The 21783-nt window shown below is 38.8% G+C and overlaps 1 pseudogene; it reads right to left on the bottom strand.

The window, feature by feature from the left end:
• Positions 1-524: 524 nt before the first annotated feature.
• The window catches only part of LOC105726266 (zinc finger protein 98-like), a 35183-nt pseudogene continuing 13924 nt past the window's right edge, over positions 525-21783 (bottom strand).

The following is a 21783-nucleotide window of genomic DNA, read 5'->3' as shown; positions in this document are numbered from 1 at the left end:
CTACTGTAACTCCGGGATATTTACACAAACTTAATTTCAAATTAAACATTTTTTATACATATTGCATCTCCAAAAATATATTTTAGTATAAACTTTGTTTTCTAGCCTATAGTTTTGTAATAAAATACTGCTTCATGGTGTTTCTCTAGTACCAAATGTGTACAGTAAGATCTGCAATACAAGGAGAGGTATTACAACACTCTGTAAAGTTTTTCTTCAGAATAAATATGTGTCACTTTAAAGGCTTACGTTTTCTGAAAAATCATTTGATAGTAATTGCACTTAAAATGTTTTATTAAGAATAAACCCTTGACCTGGCACAGTGGCTGACGCCTGTAATCCCAGCACTTTGGGAGGCCAAGGCGGGTGCATCACGAGGTCAGCAGTTTGAGACCAGCCTTACCAACATGGGGAAACCACGTCTATACTAAAAATACAAAAATTAGCCAGGCGTGGTGAGGCACGCCTGTAATCTCAGCTACTCAGGAGGCTGAGGCAGGAGAATTGCTAGAATCCAGGAGGCAGAGGTTGCAGTGAGCCAAGATCACACCACCGCCCTCTAGCCTGGGCAACAGAGCAAAACTCCATCTCAAAAAAAAGTATAAGCTTTTTGATGTTGAGTAAGACGTGAGCAGATATTAATGGCTTTTCCACATTCTTAATATTTGTACACCTTTTCTCAAGTGCAAATGCTTTCCTGTGCAATAAGGTGTGAATACTGCTTAAGTTATGCCACAGGTGAGGCGTGGTGGTTCACACCTTTAATCCCAGTATTTGGGAGGCCAAAGCAGGTGGATCAATTGAGGTAAGAAGTTTAAGACTAAGCCTGGCCAACAGGGTGAAACTCCATCTCTACTAAAAATACAAAAATCAGGCAGACATGGTGGCAGGTACCTGTAATCCCAGCTACTTGGGGAGGCTGAGGCAGGAGAATCACTTGAACCTGGGCGGTGCAGATCGCAGTTTCCACATGAATTTTCATTTTTAGCAAAAGTTGAGGACTGGTTAAAGGCTTTGTCACATTTAACACATTTGTAGGATTTCTCTCCAGCATAAATTATCTTATGTTTAGTAAACATTAAGAATTGGTTAAAATCTTTGCCATATTCTTCACACATTTTTCTCTAGCATGTATTCTCTTATGTTTAGTAAGGGTTGAAGACTGGCTAAAAGCTTTGTCACATTCTTCACATTTGTAGGGTTTCTCTCCAGTATGAATTCTCTTATGTATAGTAAGGTTTGAGGACTGGTTAAAGGCTTTGCCACAGTCTTCACATTTGTAGGGTTTCTCGCCAGTATGAATTCTCCTATGCACAGTAAGGTTTGAGGACTTGCTACAAGCTTTCCCACATTCTTCACATTTGTAGGGTTTCTCTCCAGTGTGAATTCTTTTATGTTGAGCTAGTAGGGAGAGCATGCAAAATGATTTGCCACATTCTTTACATTTGAAAAGTTTATTTCCTGTATGTCCTATTTTATGTCTATTTGAGTTTGAAAATTTATGAAAGACTTCCATATATGTATGACATTGAAATATTTTGCTCTGCGTAGTGGTCAAACATTGATTAAATCCACTATAATCTCCTTTGTGCAGTTCACATTCATCCACACTTCTGCAGCCTTTCCTTAATTGTAAGTTATTATCTCCACATTTATTGTATCCCCTCAGTATCACTTTTTGGAAAGAATCTTTCATATTTTGCTCTGGCCAAAGTTCTTTGACAAAATGAGAATATGTAACTAAAAGAAATTAAAACAACAAATTACTCCACTTGCTAGACTCAGATAAATATACTTTACAAATCTAACCTACAAAAGCATACAAATGACATAAGCAAACTAGCATATCAAAACACCACAGGTTCTAATTTCTTCATAAATATATAAATGTAACAAAAACATACTGGTCAAAATACATTTGTGGGAAATTTATAAATGAGTTAAGTGTGTGCAGTGCCACAGGTGAGCACAATGCAAAGTGCTAGGCGTGATGGCTCACACCTGTAATCCCAGCACTTTGGGAGGCCAAGGCAGGCGGATCACAAGCTAAGGAGTTTGAGACCAGTCTAACCAGCATGGTGAAACCCTGTCTCTACTAAAAATACAAAATTTAGCCAGGCGTGGTGGCGCTAATCCCAGCTTCTCAGGAGGCTGAGGCATCACTTGAACCTGGGAGGCGGAGGTTGCAGTGAGCCAAGATCACACCACTGCACTCCAGCCTGAGCGACAGAGCAAGACTGTCTTAAAAAAAAAAAGGGGGGAAAGGAAAGTCTATTACATTTACCCAGCACAGCTCTTCCTGCTCCCTAATATAACACAGTGCCTTCAGAAGTAAATTGCTAATTCCTGGTTTCTATTTTAAAATTCCAGAAAAATATTAGCACATACATTTAAATTTCTGGTTTCTAGGGGTCTTACCGGACACTGGTTTCAGTTTCCTATGACATAAAATGCTGAAAGAAATGGGGATATACTTTGGAATAACAGTTTGAGTCTGCTGAGGCCAAAGATAAATCGTACAGCAGCACAAAGACTGCCGTATTACAGACAGGGAAGAGATGTAGGAAACGATTACTGACTATTAAAAGAAACATGATCCGAGTGGGCGTTGGACATTAAATTAAAACACACACACACACACACAAAAGAAGAAACATGAATAAACTCCTTCCACTTCAAGAAAAACAAAACAAAACAAAAAAACCCACAAAACTTTAGATAACATACATTCTAAGAACATGTTTGAGAGACTTACAGAATCTCTAGCCAAGACAATTTGTTTCAGACTATGCCAGGACAAAGCTGTGTTACAGACTGTGACAGATAACTTGTGTTTAATTTCCAAATCTCAATCGAAGATTACAATGTATATAGAATATTAGGGCAGCATGGGCCCATCAAAAACATTATCAACTGTTCAGAAAGCAATCACAAAAATGATATAAATATGAAGAAGCTCAACAAACAAACTAGGATACACACACGAGATAACTGTATCAAACTCACATATAAGAACAATTTCAAAAGTCACAGACAAGAAGAAAATCTTAGAAGTGGCAAGACAAGGCCGGGCGCGGTGGCTCAAGCCTGTAATCCCAGCACTTTGGGAGGCCGAGGCGGGTGGATGACGAGGTCAAGAGATCGAGACCATCCTGGTCAACATGGTGAAACCCCGTCTCTACTAATACAAAAAATTAGCTGGGCATGGTGGCGCGTGCCTGTAATCCCAGCTACTCAGGAGGCTGAGGCAGGAGAATTGCCTGAACCCAGGAGACGGAGGTTGCGGTGAGCCGAGATCGCGCCATTGCACTCCAGCCTGGGTAACAAGAGAGAAACTCCATCTCAAAAAAAAAAAAAAAAAAAAAGAAGTGGCAAGACAAAAGTGATGTGTCATTTATAAGCTTAGTCTTATAAGATAACCAGTGAATTTGTGAACAAGAATTTTGCAAGCCAGAGGCCTGACTGTGTCACACAAAGTCCTGGAAAAAAAAAACAACTGCGGTGAAGTGAGAAAAATACCATCAACAAAACTGTCCTGACAAATAAAAAAAGATACTCCAAAATAATTAAATCCTGAGAAAGTATATTGGCACTGCATATGTCCTATATATCAAAGGTGCTGAAAGCAGTTCCTTCTACTGAAAATAACATGATGCAATAAAACAACACATAATCATATATAAATACTAACTTTCTGGGAAAGATATGCGCATACCCAAAAACGGAATTTCAGAGCATTACCATAATGGTGCAGAAAACATTTTTAATTCTTCTCTAAAAGTTGAAAGATAAATGCATAGAAATTATTACAAACATATATTAATGAATATACAACATAAAAAGATATAATTAGCTACATCGATAACAAACTTGAGAGCAAATACAATAAGGAAGAATTTTTATATGCAACGAGTTAATTTTTTACCAGGTTAAAATATATAGCTGTATCTTTTAAGTTTTATGTAATTCCCAAGGTACCAGAAAGAAAATATCTGTATAGATACATAAAAGAAAATAATAAAAGCATATCAATACAAAAATCAAAGACATAAAAAGGACAGAAAAAGAGAAAATGAAGGACAAAGATAAAATAAAACACAACAATTAATAGAATAATATTAGTCTTTCTCCTTTAGAAAATTATTTGAATATATATAAAATTAATTTTCCAATCAAGATATGTACTTTCAATAAAGGGATTTATTTGAAAAATTTAAAAATCAAAATCCAACTTGCCTTTCTACAAGAGGCAATTGAGATCTAATAATAAAAAAACAACTGAAAGTGGCAAGACGGAAGTAGACATAGCATGCAAATACTAACCAAATGAGAGCAGAAGAGGTCAAAATAACGTTAGACAAGCTACATATTAAGTCAAAAACTGTCATATTTTATATGTACTTGAAGTCAAATGTACTTGAAGTTAAAACTCCAAAGGGACAAAAAAGAACATTAAATAATAACAGATTACTTTACTGGGATCCTATAACAAATCTGTGTGCATGTGTGTGTATCTGTGTGTGTGTGTGTGTGTGTGTGTGTATCTCATTAGGGTTCCTAATAAATAAAGCAAATATTGACAAAATTGAAGAAGCACATAGAGAGCAATATAATTATACTAGGATTATTTCAATACTCCACTTTTTGTAATAACAATAAAACAAGACAGAATATTAGTAAGGAAACAGAGGACTTAAAGGCAATTATTTTCAACAACATCAGGATATACACCCTTCTCAATAGCTCATACAATATTCTCCTTGATAGATCACTTGTTAGGCAAAAAAAAAAAAAAAAAAAAAAAAGTCTTAACAAAATTTTTTAAACTGAAATTTTATGGATTACTTTCTATGACCGAAATGGAATAAGAGTATAAAATAATAATAGAAAAAGCTGAAAATTTTGCAAATATATAGAAATTAAGGATCGCACTCTTGAGCATGCTCTTGTTCAAAGGTTAAAATGACTACTATTGTAAAACTGTCCATACTACTCTATGTAATCTACAAATCTGATGCAGTGTTTTTCAAAACTGTTATTGCGTTTTTGAAGAGATCGAAAGAGCAACCCAAAGAGGATAGTGAATCTCGAGACAACAACGTACATAAAAATCTTCAAAAAGAGGAACAATGTTAGCGGCATTATAGTTCCTAATTTCAAAACACATTAAAAAGCTACAGAATTAAAACAAATTAGTAGGAGTATCAAGGTGAAAAAGTGGACTAATCAAATAGAATGCAGCACATATATAAACTTTTACATGTATGGTGATGTGAAGAATGACTTGCATATCCATAATTATTTTGACATTGTGACTAAAGCCGATAGGAGATGCAAGCAAATTTGTCACCAAATTATTCAGTATATGTAATTTGAAATATAAAAATACTAAAATATCACCCAAGTTTTAAAACGCAGGAAATATTCTAACAACTATAAAGTTAAAACTCAGTGACATTATACAAAATAAAATATAAAATGAGCCAGCCAGTCCAGGTTTTGAGAACATGAACGTCCAAATCATATTATAGACCAACAAGGCTTAACAGACTCATACAAACCTTTCCAGTCAAAAGCAAGAGACCCTCTCCAGTAAAAAGCACAGTATTATAATTTGCACCTGGTATATTCTGTTAGGACATATACCAAGTCTTATTAAATTCAGGAATACCTGCTGGCTGCAGTGGCTCATGCCAATAATCTCAATATTCAGGCAGACCAAGGTAGGAGGATCACTTGGGGCCAGAAGTTTGAGACCAACCTGGGAAACATAGTGAGACCCTGTCCCTACAATAATCAAAAAATTAGCCAGACATGGTAGTGCATGTCTGTAGTTTCAGCTATTTGGGAGGATGAGGTAGAAGAATCACCTGAGCCCTGGAGGCTGAGGATGCATTGAGCCAATATCATGCCACTGTACTCCTTTGGGACAGGATCTTACTCTGGGTGACAGAGTCCCAAAACAACAACAAATTTAAGATCAAAATTATTTAGTTTTCTGAGAAAAACTGAATGAAACTAGAAATTAAGAGCAAAAGAAAAAACTGGCAGATCAAAAAAATATATAAAAATTAAACACACTCTTCAACATTTTCTTGCTCAGGGGTCAAAAAATTTAATTTTTCAAAGATGTCAATACAAATTACCACAGTGAACAAATTCAATATAATCTCTATAACAATCCCAACAGAATAGATTTTTTTTACAGAAAAAATGTTCAGAATTTTAAAATTTGATTTTAAACTATAGCCACATACCCATATAAAGGAACAAAGAGGGCCAGATGTGGTGGCTCATGCCTGTAATTGCCAGCACTTTGGGAGGCTGAGATGGGTGGATCACTTGAGGTCAGGAGTTTGAGACCGGCCTGGCCAACAAGGAGAAACCCCAACTCTACTAGAAATATAAAAATTAACCAGGCGTGGTGGTGGGTGTGCGTAATCCCAGCTACTCATGAGGCTGAGGTAGGAGAATCATCCCAGGAGGCAGAGCTGAGATCGTACCACTGCACTCCAGCCGGAACAACAGAGCAAGACTCTGTCTCAAAAAAAAAAAAAGGAACATAGAGGCATTATACTTTCTAATTTCAAACATATTAAAAGCTACAATAACAAAAACAATGTGGTACTGACACAAAGACAGCTAAACAGATTAAAGAGTAGACTCTCCAGTTGGACTCTTCTGTATATGATCAAATCACCTTCCACAAAGTTGCCATGAACACAGAATAGAGAAAAGATAATCTCCTCAAGAAATAATGTTGAGCCTGGCCAACATGACAAAACCTATCTCTACCAAAAATACAAAAATTAGCGAGGTACGGTGGTGGGTGCCTACAATCCCAGCTACTTGGGAGGCTGAGGCAGGAGAATTGCTGGAGCCAGGGAGGCAGAGGTTGCAGTGAGCCGAGATAGTACCACTGCACTGCAGCCTGGGCAACAGAGCAAGACTCTGTCTCAATTTAAAACAAACAAACAAAAATGAAACATTTAACTGCAGTATATATCAAAATTTTTGCACATCAAAGAAAATATTCAATAGGTGACAGTGCAGGACACTGGTAAAAATATTTCCAAATCACATGTGATAAGAATTAATATTCAGAATATATGAACAACTCTTCAAACAATGAAGTTGAATAATAACGTGTTTTAGAAATAGCAATAATTGTCTAATTTTTATCAAAAAAGATACACAAAGGCCGGACGCAATGCCTCACACCTGTAATCCCAGCACTTTGGGAGGCCAAGATGGTTGGATCACCTGAGGTCAGTAGTTCAAGACTAGCCTGGCCAACATGGTGAAACCCTGTCTCTAAGAAAAATAAAAAAATTAGCTGGGCGTGGTGGTGGTGCCTGTAATCCCACCTACTTGGGAGGCTGAGGCAGGAGAATTGCTTGAACCTGGGAGGCAGAGGTTGCAGTGAGCCAAGATTGTGCCATTTGCACTCCAGCATGGGTGACAAGAGTGAAACTCCATCTCGAAAAAAAGAAAAGAAAAGAAAGTAGAAGAGTGTGTTTGTCAAGGGCTGCACAGAGGGTAAAATGGGTATTGTTTTAATTTCACAAGATGTTAAAATTCTAGAAGTCGGCCAGGCGCGGTGGCTCACGCTTGTAATCCCAGCACTTTGGGAGGCCGAGGCGGGTGGATCACGAGGTCAAGAGATCGAGACCATTCTGGTCAACATGGTGAAATCCCGTCTCTACTAAAAATACAAAAAATTAGCTGGGCATGGTGGCGCATGCCTGTAATCCCAGCTACTCAGGAGGCTGAGGCAGGAGAATTGCCTGAACCCAGGAGGCAGAGGTTGCTGTGAGCCAAGATCGCGCCATTGCACTCCAGCCTGGGTAACAAGAGTGAAACTCCGCCTCTAAAAAAAAAAGAAAAAAAAAATTCTAGAAGTCTTTTGCAAAACGACGTGAATATACTGAAATGTACAGCTTTTTTTCAGACAAGGTCTCACTCTGGCACTCAAGCTGGAATGCAGTGGCACAATTTTGTTTCACTTTCTTAGTCTCAAATAATCCTCCCCACTCAATCTGCCAAGTAGCTGGGACGACAGGTGCACACCACCATGCCTGGCTATTATTAACATTTTTTGGTAAAGAGAAAATCTTTATATCTTTCCCAAGCTGGTCTCAACATTTTGGGCTCAAGAGATTCTCCTGTCTTAGCCTCCCAAAATCCAAGAATTACAAATGTGAGCCACCACCATGCCTGGGCCTAAAATGTACACCTCAATAGATTTAAGATGGTCAATTTTATGTGTTTTTACAACAATAAAGTTTTTTAAATAAAAACAAAAAAATACAGAAGTATAAATCTTTACAAAAATTACCTTCAAATCACAAAAGTGTTTCTCCTACACAAAGGAAATATATATTCATCATTAGTCATGTGGTGAAAATAAGACTATTCCATGACTACTCACTTAGACAAGATAAACTACCACTGAAAATCAGCTATGAAAAAATACAGACAAGATAAGCTATAACCAAAATTGTGGTTATATTTATAGGTAAACATACACAGATACAATTTGATGGTGATAGATGTATGGCTCATTTATCTCTTAATTAAACCCCACATTGACTTAAAGTATACAAAAAGAATCGCAAATTGTCTAAAATTATATAAATAAAACCAAAAAACACAATAAACTGATGCTAGGAAGCCTACACTGAAGAAACGCACTAATATAGAACTGCAAAACAGTGACAAATGCTTACTCATAAAATCTGGTATGCAACATTAATGCACCATTAAAAAAAATTTGTCCAGATAACTACAATATTTGACTGTAACTGCATACTCATGGAAGGCATTGAGTCATTGGCATAAACTGTATAACAGCAAAATTTCAGAGAAAATGCAGTACATTCACAAATAGAAGATTCTAATGAGAAACTTTTTAATAAATATGCATTTAAAAGAAACGAGTTGATTTTTGTGTTTCAAATATGTGCTATTTTTACACAAAATGAAACTGCTGTAATCCAACTTTAGAAGCAAAGAATAGCCTTACACACACACACACACACACACACACACACACACACGCAAAATAGGGTTATACCCTCTGATATATATAATAAATATTTAGAAATAAAGTATGCTATTATTTAGATATAGGCTAAAGAAAGTGAATGCAAACTCTATAATTCTTTGCCTTCAGAAAACAAATTTATAAGTAACTATTTTAGTAAATGTGGAGGGCCTACTAACTATCTAATTTACTTCAAACATAACATACATTCTGGCATGTTGTCATAAATGTCTGAATCTAAAATTACAGGCAAATTTGAAATAGAAAATAAAAAGTAAAAGCATATAGGGAGAGTGACATCAGTAAGATATGGAGAAATAAGTTACCCTATTTTCTTACCCCTCCACAGCAAGAAAATTTGTCAGCCATCCCTGACAAAAATGCCTTTATGAGAATCAGGCCTCATGGCTTGAACCTGTAATGACAGCTACATGGTACATTAAGGTTGGAGAACTGCTTCAGGCCAGGATTTTGAGCCCAGCCTGGGTTATGTAGCAAGACTCCATCTCCAAAATGAATACCTTTCAGAGAGCTTTGCGATCCAGGGAGGGAGTTGTGAAACTGCTAAAGCTCAAGATTGAGGAGTGTTTCTTTTCAGAAGGCAGACCCTCATTCAGGTAGCACACTAAAAGACCCCTGTTTTTGGCTACGGGCCAGAAAATGGCTCACCTGATTTAGTCCCACTGAGAATTCTGCTTACTCTGTAATCATCCCAAACATCTCCCAGCCACACTCTGGGAGAGGTCCTATCCTTCCAGAAACCTGGAGGAAGACACTCATTTATAACCATGTAGGCAGGCCTGCAGACTTTGGTCTTTATGTGGTCTCTGAAGCAGTTCAATAACTTTGTTCCAGCTCTCTGAGCCACAGTTCATGGCCAGTGCTGCTTACATAGATATTCACACAATGACCTGGAGAATGGCTCTGTGGTACTCAGTGAAAGCTATACTCATCCACATCCCAATATAAGGCCCACCATATGCAGACCCGACTGCTAAGTCATGGTGGCTCACACCTGTAATCCCAGCACTTTGGGAGGCTGAGGTAGATAGATCACTTGAAGTCGGGAGTTCAAGACCAACCTGACCAACATGGAGAAACCCTGACTCTACTAAAAACACAAAATTAGTCGGGCATGGTGGTGCATGCCTGTAATCCCAGCTACTCAGGAGGCTGAGGCAGGAGAATCACTTGAACCCAGGAGGCAAAGGTTGCGGTGAGCCAAGATCATGCCATTGTAGTCCAGCCTGGACAACAAGAGCAAAACTCTGTCTCAAAACAACAACAACACAAACCTATCCTAGTATCTGCCCTACAGTGCAAAATCCTAAAGGATATTCATTCTGTCCAAAAATAAAATGGGAATTACAACCCAAGCCTCTGTAACAAGCCAACTAAAGGTGGACCCTAGTGAACACCAGCAGCCTTGTGACCAAGCCACAACCCCACTTCACTACAAATTCAGAGGACATCCCATCACCCTGGGACTCAACCAAAGATCCTTACCTCCAGAAACCAGTTTATAAAACTTGAAGAGGTTTGCTTCTTCAGATTTACAGACACCAATGCAAAACTATATTGTGCCCATTGTTGATGCTTCTATTTTAACATTGCACGGGAAGTATATGGCAGAAGTAAAAAAAAAAAAAAAAAGTCACTGAAACTGAAGACAGCCAGGTGTTGTGGCTCATGCCTGTAATCCCAGCACTTTGGGAGACCAAGGTGTGTGGATCACGAGGTCAGGAGTTCGAGACCAGCCTGGCCAAGATAGTGAAACACTGTCTCTACTGAAAATACAAAAATTAGCATAGAATCCCAGCTATTTGGGAAGCAGAGGCAGGAGAATTGCTTGAACCTGAGAGATGGAGGTTGCAGTAAGCTGGGATCACTCCAGCATGGGTGACAGAGCAAGACTCAATCTCAAAAACAAAAAAACAAAAAATGAAGACAAAAAAGTAAAAAGTTGCTGTTTATAGATCATATAATATTACATTTTAAAAACCACAAACGGGCTGGGCACAGTGACTCACGCCTGTAATCCCAGCACTTTGGGAGGCTGAGGCGGGTCGATCATTTGAGGTCAGGAGTTTTAAATCACCCTGGTCAACATGGTGAAACCCTGTCTCTATTAAAAATACAAAAATTAGCTAGGCATTGTGGTACACGCCTATAATCCCAGCTATTCAGGAGGCTGAGGCAGGAGAATTAGTTGAACTCAGAATGTAGAGGTGGCATTGATCCAAGATGGCACCACTGTACTCCAGCCTGGGTGACAGAGCCAGACTTCATCTCAAAAGAAAAAAATAAATAAACCAAAAAAAAAAAAAAAGCCGTAAACAGTACATTAAAACCTGTCTAAATTAATAAATGCATTCAGTAAATTAGCAAAATATAAAATTAACATACAAGTTATGGTTCCATACATTAAAACAAACTGATAAAATAGAAAAAAAAGCAATCTTATTTACAATAGCATTAAAATAATAAATTTCTGAAAAAAAATTTATCCAAGGATGTAAAAAATCTTTACAAAGATATATCAATGAAAGAAATTAGAAAGGATATAAATTTAAAAACATTTTATATCTATGAATTGAAAGAATAAATACTGTTAAAGTGACATATTATTCAAAGTGATCTATAGATTGAATAAACTTTTTTGAGTCATACATCTTATGAAAAAGAAAAAAAGAAAATAAATTTAAAAATTAAAACAAAAAGATTCAATAAACTCCCAATCAAAACTTCAGTGATTTTTTTTTCACAGTAATGAAAAACACAATTCTAAAATTTACATGAAACTACAATACATTTTGAATAACCAAAGCAATCTTGAGGAAAAAGAAAAGTAGAGGAACATCATACTTTAAAATTTCAAACTGTATTTCAAGACTATAGTAATAAAAACAGGATGGATTGTACAGAAAAACAACAACCAAAAAATAGAACAGAAACCACTACTCACACATTTCAGACATAACAGAAAAAGAAAACATAAAAGATAGTTTAACACAGAGTTTCTCAAAATTATGCAGCTATTTGTGTGTACCCAAAAACAATGGAAAAGAAGTCAGATGGTACAGTCTGTTACATGCCATGAAGAGCTTTGGTTCTCACTTAAGCTTTAAAAAAGATAGAGGGGAAAGCAGAATACTTAAAGAATTTAAAAGCGTAAGATGGGGCCGGGCATGGTGGTTCATGCCTGTAATCCCAGCACTTTAAGAGGCTGAGGCAGGCAGATCATGAGGTCAAGACACTGAGACCGCCCTGGCCAACATGGTGAAACCCCGTCTCTGTTAAAAATACACAAAGTAGCTGGGCATGGTGGCACGCACCTGTAGTCTCAGCTACCAGAGAGGATGAGGCAGGAGAATTGCTTGAACCTGGCAGGCAGAGGTTGCGGGGAGCTGAGATTGCACCACTGCACTCCAGCCTGGGTGACAAGAGCAAAACTCCATCTCAAAAAAAAAAGAAAAAGAAAGCACAAAATGGAAGACGCCTCTATGTGAGAGGAAAATTTTTAAAAACAACCCAACTTTACAGAAATTATTTGTTTTGAAACACAGCTTCCCAAATTAATTTTTAAAGATGCTTTCTCCTTGACCTTGGGACCTCTCAACTGTGTCATCTGTTGTGTTCACTCTCACCTACCTGGGGGTTCATCCACCATCTCACGTTGCTTCATATTCCAGGGCTCTTTTTCTTTCTCCAGACAGGTAATTAGGTCTGGCTTAGAGACAATAATACCTGTTTTATTAAAAATAAATAATATGAATCTTGCTCATCTTCTGTAGTTACCAACTTAATAATGTGCTCAATAAAGAGGATGTAATGGAATATTCTAGTAAGTTAATCCCAAAATAATAATTTATAACAGAAATTTCTAAATACTTACAAAATATTTTCAATTTGTAGGTACTTAATTTCACTACCCAGTACTACTGAATCAGAAATTGATGGTGGCCATTAGATTGTAAAGTGTGGGCAACAATATTTTAGGCCACAAAATTTCTGAAGTTAACATTAATCCCGGCTGGGCGTGGCGGCTCACACATGTAATCCCAGCACTTTGGGAGGCTGAGGCGGGTGGATTGCTTGAGGTCAGGAGTTCGAGACCAGCCTGGCCAACATGGTAAAACCCCATCTCCATAAAAAAAAAAAATTAAAAAATAAATAAATAAAACATTAATCCAGAGTGATGGATACAGATCATCTCAGGAATGTGGAAAGTTAAGGTCAAAATGAAACATCTTGAAGAAATTCTCTTCTACATGGATTAATCCCCAAGATTTTCTTGAAAACAAAGATCTGAAACTCATTTATGCAAAGCACACTTTACCAAAATACATTCTACAAAAAAGAGAAATAAAGTCTTTAGGATATATTAAGAATGGTGTACTGAAGTTATCCTCACCCAGGAAGACCAGGTTTTTGTAGTTCTCTAACATCACATTTTTATATAAATTTTGCTGTGCAGTGTCCAGGCATTGCCACTCCTCCAGAGTAAATTCTATGACCACATCTGTAAATGTCAACGATGCCTGAAAAACACACAAACACACATATTTACCACGTGGCCATGGGCAGAATTTTTAATTTGACGCAAGGTGAAATGAAAGAATAAAGAGAACTGGTTCTAACTTATAGGACTGACTAAAATTTTCCAATAAAATGAATTTCAAAACAGAAATATCCTCTCTGAGAAAACAGAGTGGCATAAAATCTACAATATCAGTGCTTTTCTGTTCTTCTGAATGATAAAGTATTAAATCAAGGGCATAAACACAAATGTACATTTTTGAGTGCTATATTTACATTCTAAAGAATGAGTTGTGTGTATTATTCAGATCAAAAGGACATGTTAAGTTAGAAGGTACGTCTTAAATTTTAATGTTATAAACTTGAGATCGTGTTAATGCAGATATTTTTTTCAGAAAATCAGAAATAAAGTCTGAGTTGCTGAATTTCTAACAAGCTCACCATTAATGCCAATGTTTTTGCCTCAAAAAGATTTTGTCAAAAACACTAAGTAAAAGAGCCTGTGTTCTTCCCAGTTTTTCTGGCCTGTAATCAAAGATGAGAGCTTTCACTTTCCAAACACAGATATATGCAAAGAAAACCCAGGAAAGAAGGGCAGCTTCCAGATTAAATATGATAATTTATGCACATCAGCTGCAAAAAGATACTTAATAATAAAGAGGAAAATAATCAACTATATAGTAAAAAAAAATCTGTCAGAGAGCTCTTTAACCAAGTGAATCATTAACATCAAGTGCACTAGAACAAACTTTCATCATGTGCTGATACACATAGGACATAGCATCACTGCTGAAATACTGCCATCCTGAAAGTTAATTACAGTCTGAATTTAACCATGCAGAAACATGAGTTTTACGCAAAGTTTAAGATACAGATATCTTCCATGTTCTGTAATGTTTAATACTGATATTAAGTAGTCTTTCTTTAGCACCCTATACAGTAAGTATCTTCTAATTTTTTTAATTTAAGTTCTGGGGTACGTGTGCAGATCTTGCATGATCATTACATAGGTATACACATGCCATGGTGGTTTGCTGCTCCATCCCCCATCACCTACATTAGGTATTTCTCCTAATGTTATCCCTCCCCAGTCTCCTCACCCCCTGCTGTCCCTCCCCTAGCCTCCCATCCCCCAACAGACCCCAGTGTGTGATGTTCCCCTCCCTGTGTCCACATCAGAATGGCGATCATCAAAAAATCTGGAGACCGCAGATGCTGGAGAGGATGTGGAGAAATAGGAACAGTTTTACACTGTTGGTGGGAGTGTAAATTAGTTCAACCATTGTGGAAGACAGTGTGGCAATTCCTCAAGGACCTAGAACTAGAAATACCATTTGACTCAGCAATCCCATTACTGGGTATATACCCAAAGGATTATAAATCATCCTAATTTTTTAAAATAACTTTCTGGGTAATAAATGCCATCCTGTTTAAATAGCATTTTTTACATCCTGTTCTGCATAGAGCTAATGGAGAACACAGATGGAACCTCAACATTCTATGTTCTCCATTTTCACTAAGGATGGACCCCAAATTTTCCTCAACAGAAATCCTGAGTAGCCACATCTTCCTATGGTCCACAACCACAAAGGGAACAATTTTAATATTGCAGATTATAAATTCATGGTGAAAATTCTGCACGGCATATAAGAAACCAAGACGTAGAGAATGTAGAAAAGGCTCTGGTATATAGGAAAGAAATATTTTGCAGAGACCCTTGGATATTACATGAATTTTTAAAAGTTGTTAAAAACAAACTCATGAGGGAGGAAAAACACAAGTAAAGAAGCAAAGGCTTGCCAAGCACTGAGCGCACGGCAGTCCAGGAGGCAGAGTGGACACAGCTCTTGATCTGAGATACGCTTAGCTAAAAGAAAAGCCATTTTTTTCCTTGTTTCTCTTCCTTCTCTGCATTCCTGCTCAGATGAGATTCTTAATACATTACATCTGCATCTTGAAAAAATGCCTTTAAAGGTTTCAGCATCGCCTGTTTACAACCACAGGCAGAAGGACCAGGACCTGCAGAAAAAGCCCACCCATTTCTGTTCTTTATAACAAAAGGGATTCAGGAACAATAAGCTGCTCCATGGGAGCAAAAATATAAATTTCTCTTTTCCTGTACTCAGGTAACCTCCCCTGCCACAGGCACCAGCAATTTCTGCTATAGTAATGGAAATGTGGGCCACACTGCCCTGTCTCTACAAAGCTGAACAGAACAAGGCCCTGTAACCACCCTTTAGTACAAAGGTGGAACTTAACTCTCATGAATGTATCTTGAAGCCCTCATACCTGATTCTGGCCTCACCTTAGAGTCACATGAGGCGCTTCATTAAAACAGCACGGATGCTTCAACCCAGATCAATAAACAGAATCCCTGGAAAGGGTACAAGTAGATGTAGGGAACCAGCCCCACATCCCACGAGTGGGTACCCCAAGTTCGGTGGCAACAAAGGACTGAGAAAAAGACAGATTAAGAATGAAAGTGGGACCAGGGGACCATCACTTGTAATGGAGGCAGTGAAGGCCCCGAGCTCTGGTTTCCACAGTGTTTATTGAACACAATCACTTTTATCCACAGTGCAGGTGGCAGGGTGAATCTGTGAAGGGAGGCTGTGTGTCAAACATAAAATTGATAGCAGTGGCGGTTTATGTGAGTTTCTCAAGAACTAAAATCATATGCTTATCTAGAGTGCAGCTGGTGGGAGTGGGCTTAGCAAGCAGCCTACATGCCTGGTTACATTACAGTGCTTCAAGGAAGTGTTATGTCCTTGGGCACACTGTTTAGAGTATCAGAGCTCAGGTCTCTCTGTTCCTGGGAACATGCTGGCATAGAGAGGCCTTCCTCCCCAGAGGTCTCTGCGGCCTTCTGCAGTTTATTGTTCCTGATTTATTTTATACATTACTTATAACCAGTTTATTTAGGTACACTGTAAACCCTTCCTCCATTGCTGCTTCCCCCAACAAGTAGAGATTTCTGCAAATTGTCCATGTAGTACTAATCACAAATCTGGGCTGTGGCCGGGCACAGTGACTCACACCTGTAATCCCAGCACTTTGGGAGGCTGAGGAAGGCGGATCACAAGGTCAGGAGATAGAGACCATCCTGGCCAACATGGTGAAACCCTGTCTCTACTAAAAATACAAAAACTAGCTGGGCATGGCAGCACGAGCCTGCAGTCCTGGCTGCTCGGGAGGCAGAGGTTGCAGTGAGCCAAGATTGTGCCACTGTACTCCAGCCTGGTGACAGAGCTAGACTCCAACTCAAAAAAAAAAAAAAGAAATCTGGGCTGATAACATTTAGCTAAGCATTGCCTCTCAAACTTTAATAAGCTTAAAAATAACTTGGTAAAAAGAGCCGGGCGCGGTGGCTCATGCCTGTAATCCAAGCACTTTGGAGGCCAAGGCAGGAGGATCACCTGAGGTTGGGAGTTCAAGACCAGCCAGACTAACATGGTGAAACCCCATCTTAAAAATAATAATAATAATAATTTAAAAATAACTTGGTAAAAAGAAAGAAAATAAGAATAACCTAGTAATTTTGACCCCATTCTACATATTATAATTCATACGAGGGATCTAAAATGGGTGTTTTAAACCAGTCCCCATCAATGCTGATATTGCTCCCACTGGGCTCATTATTGGCATCAGAGAAGCAGGCACAGCACAGAGTCCCTTATACTCAGCACTCTTGTCACAACATAAATACTTCTAGGACAAATGAAGACAACTTTTATTTCCATCCTAAAGTATCATATTCTTTGCTGGCTCTTTAAAATTTATAGAACAACCAGAAGGCAGCAAAGTCTGAATGAGTCTGCACTGTAAACATGTGCGCATGTACTAATGCAATAATTATTAAGCAGATACTATGTGCTCAAGAGTATGTTACAGAGCACTGTGCTGGGAATAACACATTATGGGATTTCATCCTCATAACACCCCGAGAGCTGGTACTAAGTGTTCAATAATTCCCAAAATTTAGATAAAGGGTCCAGCATTTTTATTTCTTCTTCTGTTGTTGTCATTAATTTCTTTAAAATCTGTATAGAATAGGGAGCTGCCATGGCTCAGGCCAGCTGTCCTGGCGCTTGAGGAGGTGAGGCTACACGTTCAAGGCTAGCCTAGGCAACCCATGAGCCATTCATTAAAATAAATAAATAATAAACAAATAACTGTATAGAATAAAAGCTAAACATACAAGATGAGGGAAATAAAGAGTTTTAATGTAGTTTTGAGAAATTGTATCGTGTTTAATTTTTTGTGACTTGTGTACCAACTACTGGATCTGCAGGACTAGAAAACAAGTTACTGGCCGGGCACGGTGGCTCAAGCCTGTAATCCCCAGCACTCTGGGAGGCCGAGGCGGGTGGATCACGAGGTCAAGAGATCGAGATCATCCTGGTCAACATGGTGAAACCCTGTCTCTACTAATACAAAAAATTAGCTGGGCATGGTGGCGCGTGCCTGTAATCCCAGCTACTCAGGAGGCTGAGGCAGGAGAATTGCCTGAACCCAGGAGGCGGAGGTTGCGGTGAGCCGAGATCGCGCCATTGCACTCCAGCCTGGGTAACGAGTGAAACTCCGTCTCAAAAAAAAAAAAAAAAAAAAGAAAACATGAGCACAAGCTCTAGAGAGGAAACAGGATTCACCAGCCAACCAGCCAAAACTCTGATCTCTTCTCATCAGTTACGTGATGCAAGGCTCCAGAGTGGGGACAGATCTAAATGAGGCCTCCAAAAAGGGTGAACTGAACAGAACCGGGGCAGGGAGGGGACCCTTTTTTGAATTCTGCTCTCTAGGCCAATGAAAGCACTTCCAGTTCCATTTTTCTTAAGCTTACCTAAGAAAAACTTAAATCTCAGACTCTGTATAATTTTTACAACTGCCCCCTCAATTTTATAACATACACTAGTAAGCAACTTATACAAACCTCTTACTGATTTCTAGGGTAATTTTATTATAAGTTAAATATGTATTCTTAGCAAGGTAAAAGAAATAGAAATAACAATAAAAACTCTCCATCTGTAAATATCCCTTCAGGTGATGACATCAGAAGTCACAACAATATAAAGAACGTGGCCCCAGAAAAGCCCAAGATCTTTGTGCACACATCTATCCATTCTATCAACTATATGATGCTTAATTGCCAGTTGCTAGTCTAGGCTAAAAGTTTCTAAATGGTAGAGACCAAGACTGCTTCATCTATTTTTCTAATGGCCATATGAAATGGAACCAATTAGTTTATTTGTTCGAGTCCCAGACCTCCTCCTCATTTTTCACCCAAGACTAGAAAACTGGAGCAACTATTATCTGCGTAGCAACCAAAGACATCTCTTGTATCGGGGAGGAACAAACACAGGATGACTCATTTCTCTTACATTGAGACAGAAGCAGAATTACCAACTTGTCAGCCTGATACAGCTCTGCTCTAGACATCCTCCAATGTCTCAAAGATGCCTACATGACTGTGAGAGGATTCCAAGTGACTCTGGGCTGACGGCCCAATGATAAGCCAGGGAAGAGAGGCTCAGGCTGATTCTAAATAAAAAATGAAACTGCCCTAGTGGAGCTCCAGAACCTGAATTATCTGTCCTAATCAGATAAGAAGATTATCTAACTCTTACATAAGAAAAAAGACAAGAATATTCCAGTATCACATTTTACAGGTAGGTATACTTGTGTTTATGGCTCTGGATACATTGTGGCCTTCATCTCTCACTCCTAAGATGCAGATTTTGGCATCAGATTCTATTTACACTGGGAGGCTTTCACATAATTGCAGCAGGTGACTGGACAAGATCTGAAAAGCTCAAAGAGCCACACTTTTAAAGGGGAACTACAAGATGTCTATGTTGACATCTCACAATGCAGAAAATGCCTCCTGTTGATTTTCTGTACATTCTCAATTCAAAGTCCATCCCTTTTTTATAAATCCCAGGCAGAGGCCAGACCTTATGTGCAGATTGTAGGTGGGACCAACCTGGCTCTGCATCCTTGGATGTTAAGCAAGCAGAGTACAATCAAAGGAGAGATCCCCTCATAGAGGCTGCTCTAGCACAGTCTAAATGATATGTCTACCTAAAAGGAAAAAGCTGGGGCAACATGAATATAAGTAGACAGTTTATTTGGACCAAGCTTGAGGATTATAACTTGGAAGGACACATTCAAGTTGCCTGGAATCTATATTTTGATTAGCAACACTTACAAGTAGATTTGTAAAGGCAAAAAGAGAGGGACAGAGAGTGGGCTGATACAAAGCTGTTTGTCACAAATTGTTTATTTACAGAAATAGCATTGATTATTGGTTGGATATACATCATTAAGGTTTAGGGTATGGGTTACAGTGTCTACTTAGGCACTATTTTATAGCTACTGATGGCAACAGTGAACAGTTTCAATAGATAAATACACAGTTCAAACAGAGGAGAAAGACATAATTGTGCTCTCATTTTAATGTCTCTCTGAGTCTGAAAACTAAAAGGACTTGCATTCCTCAGATGAAAGTTTTTCTTTATTCCCAAATTTCAAGACCTAGATTCAAAATTTGGAGCTACCGATTTAGGTCCTGGATGGGTGGAGTAGCAGCAGATGTTAACCTGCACATTTATGGGCATTGTAGCAAGAGAATAAAGTGGAAATTGGAGATTCTCAAGTCTACATGTTTACTCAATGCACACTTGTTACTGGGATTGGATTTCTGAGCCCCCTGGTCTATGAATCAGTTTCAGGTATGAAGATACAGGAGTCATTGAAAGAGGTAAATGGTTGATTGCTGCCCTGTGAAGTTGTAGAAATCTAGTCTAGCCTCTCTAGAAATGCCTGTGGAGGACTATAGATACCAAATAGGCAGAGACACAATTCTGCCTCAATATTTAGGAAACAGCATGCACTTTGCAGCACAATTGGGAGTTGACTGGAAGCCTGAGAGTAAAAGTTTCCTCTAGAGTAAAGCTTTGTTGGCATCTTATATGTTTATATTATGTCTGTTAATTCTAGACAGTGTTTGGGAACTATAAAAGAAAAATTGTCTCCAGCTCCAGAGAAACTCCACAATGATAAAACAGAAAGAAAGCTGTTTTGGGGAAGGGCAGGGGGGAAAAAAAAGAAAGCTGTTTTAGGCCAGGCGCGGTGGCTCACACCTGTAATCCCAGCACTTTGGGAGGCCGAGGCAGGCGGATCACCTAAGGTCGAGAGTTCGAGACCAACCTGACCAACATGGAGAAACCTCGTCTCCACTAAAAATACAAAAATTGGCTGGGTGTGGTGGCCCATGCCTGTAATCACAGCTACTCAGGAGGCTGAGGCAGGAGTATTGCTTAAACCTGGGAAGTGGAGGTTGTAGTAAGTTGAAATCACACCACTGCACTCCAGCCTGAGCAACAAGATTCTGTCTCAAAAAAAAAAAAAGAAAGAAAGAAAGAAAAGAACGCTATTTTATTACACAATTAAACCAGAATGTGACATGCATTAGTCAATCAGCTTAAGAGATTGCAAAGACAAAAGGATAGTCACCATAATTAGTTCACAAGTAGAGGAATTTCCAGCACCATGTTATAAATAGTTTATCCTATATTCACCTGGAGATTGGGGAGGCCATCGTGTATGCTAATTGGTTATATTTAATGACAAAATAAACTTTTTTACATCTTCATAACAGGAGGTAACTTTGCAACTTGAAGCCAGGTGTTTGTCTCACCCTCCCGCAGAAATGGTTGAATGTGGTGCTTTTTGGCTATTTACATTTTAAAGCAATGGCTCTCCACTCCCTGAGCACTGGGTGGGCTACAGCACCCTGCTGCCCTCTCCTCATGGCTCATGTCCTTCCTTGACTCTTACCGTCCACCACTGAGGCACAGCACAGGGTTCACAGGTAGCAGCTCACATCTTATGTGAACCCCAATTGCCATAGCTGCACTCCAGTGCCACATCCGAGAGTGACGCCAGAGCTGCAGGAGAGCCTGCAGGTCTCCTGGGTAGAACTGCACCTTCACAATAATGGAAATGGGAGCAGTGTCTCAGCGCAGTTTCTATTCATAATGGTGACATGGAAAACACATTGCTGGATTTTCAGCATGAGTCTAGACAGCGACAGCTTCAAGAGTTGTTGGCCAGCGTAGTGGCCTACACCTGTAATCCTAGCACTTTGGGAGGCTGAGGCAGGCGAATTGCCTGAGCTCAGGAGCTCGAGACCAGTCTGG

The sequence above is a fragment of the Aotus nancymaae genome, unplaced genomic scaffold (genome assembly GCF_030222135.1).
Source record: "Aotus nancymaae isolate 86718 unplaced genomic scaffold, 86718_ANA_hifiasm-v0.15.2.pri h1tg000028l, whole genome shotgun sequence".
Taxonomy (NCBI): Eukaryota; Metazoa; Chordata; class Mammalia; order Primates; family Aotidae; genus Aotus; species Aotus nancymaae.
The sequence above is the reverse complement of the archived record's forward strand: the minus strand, read 5'-3'. Positions and strand labels throughout refer to the sequence as shown.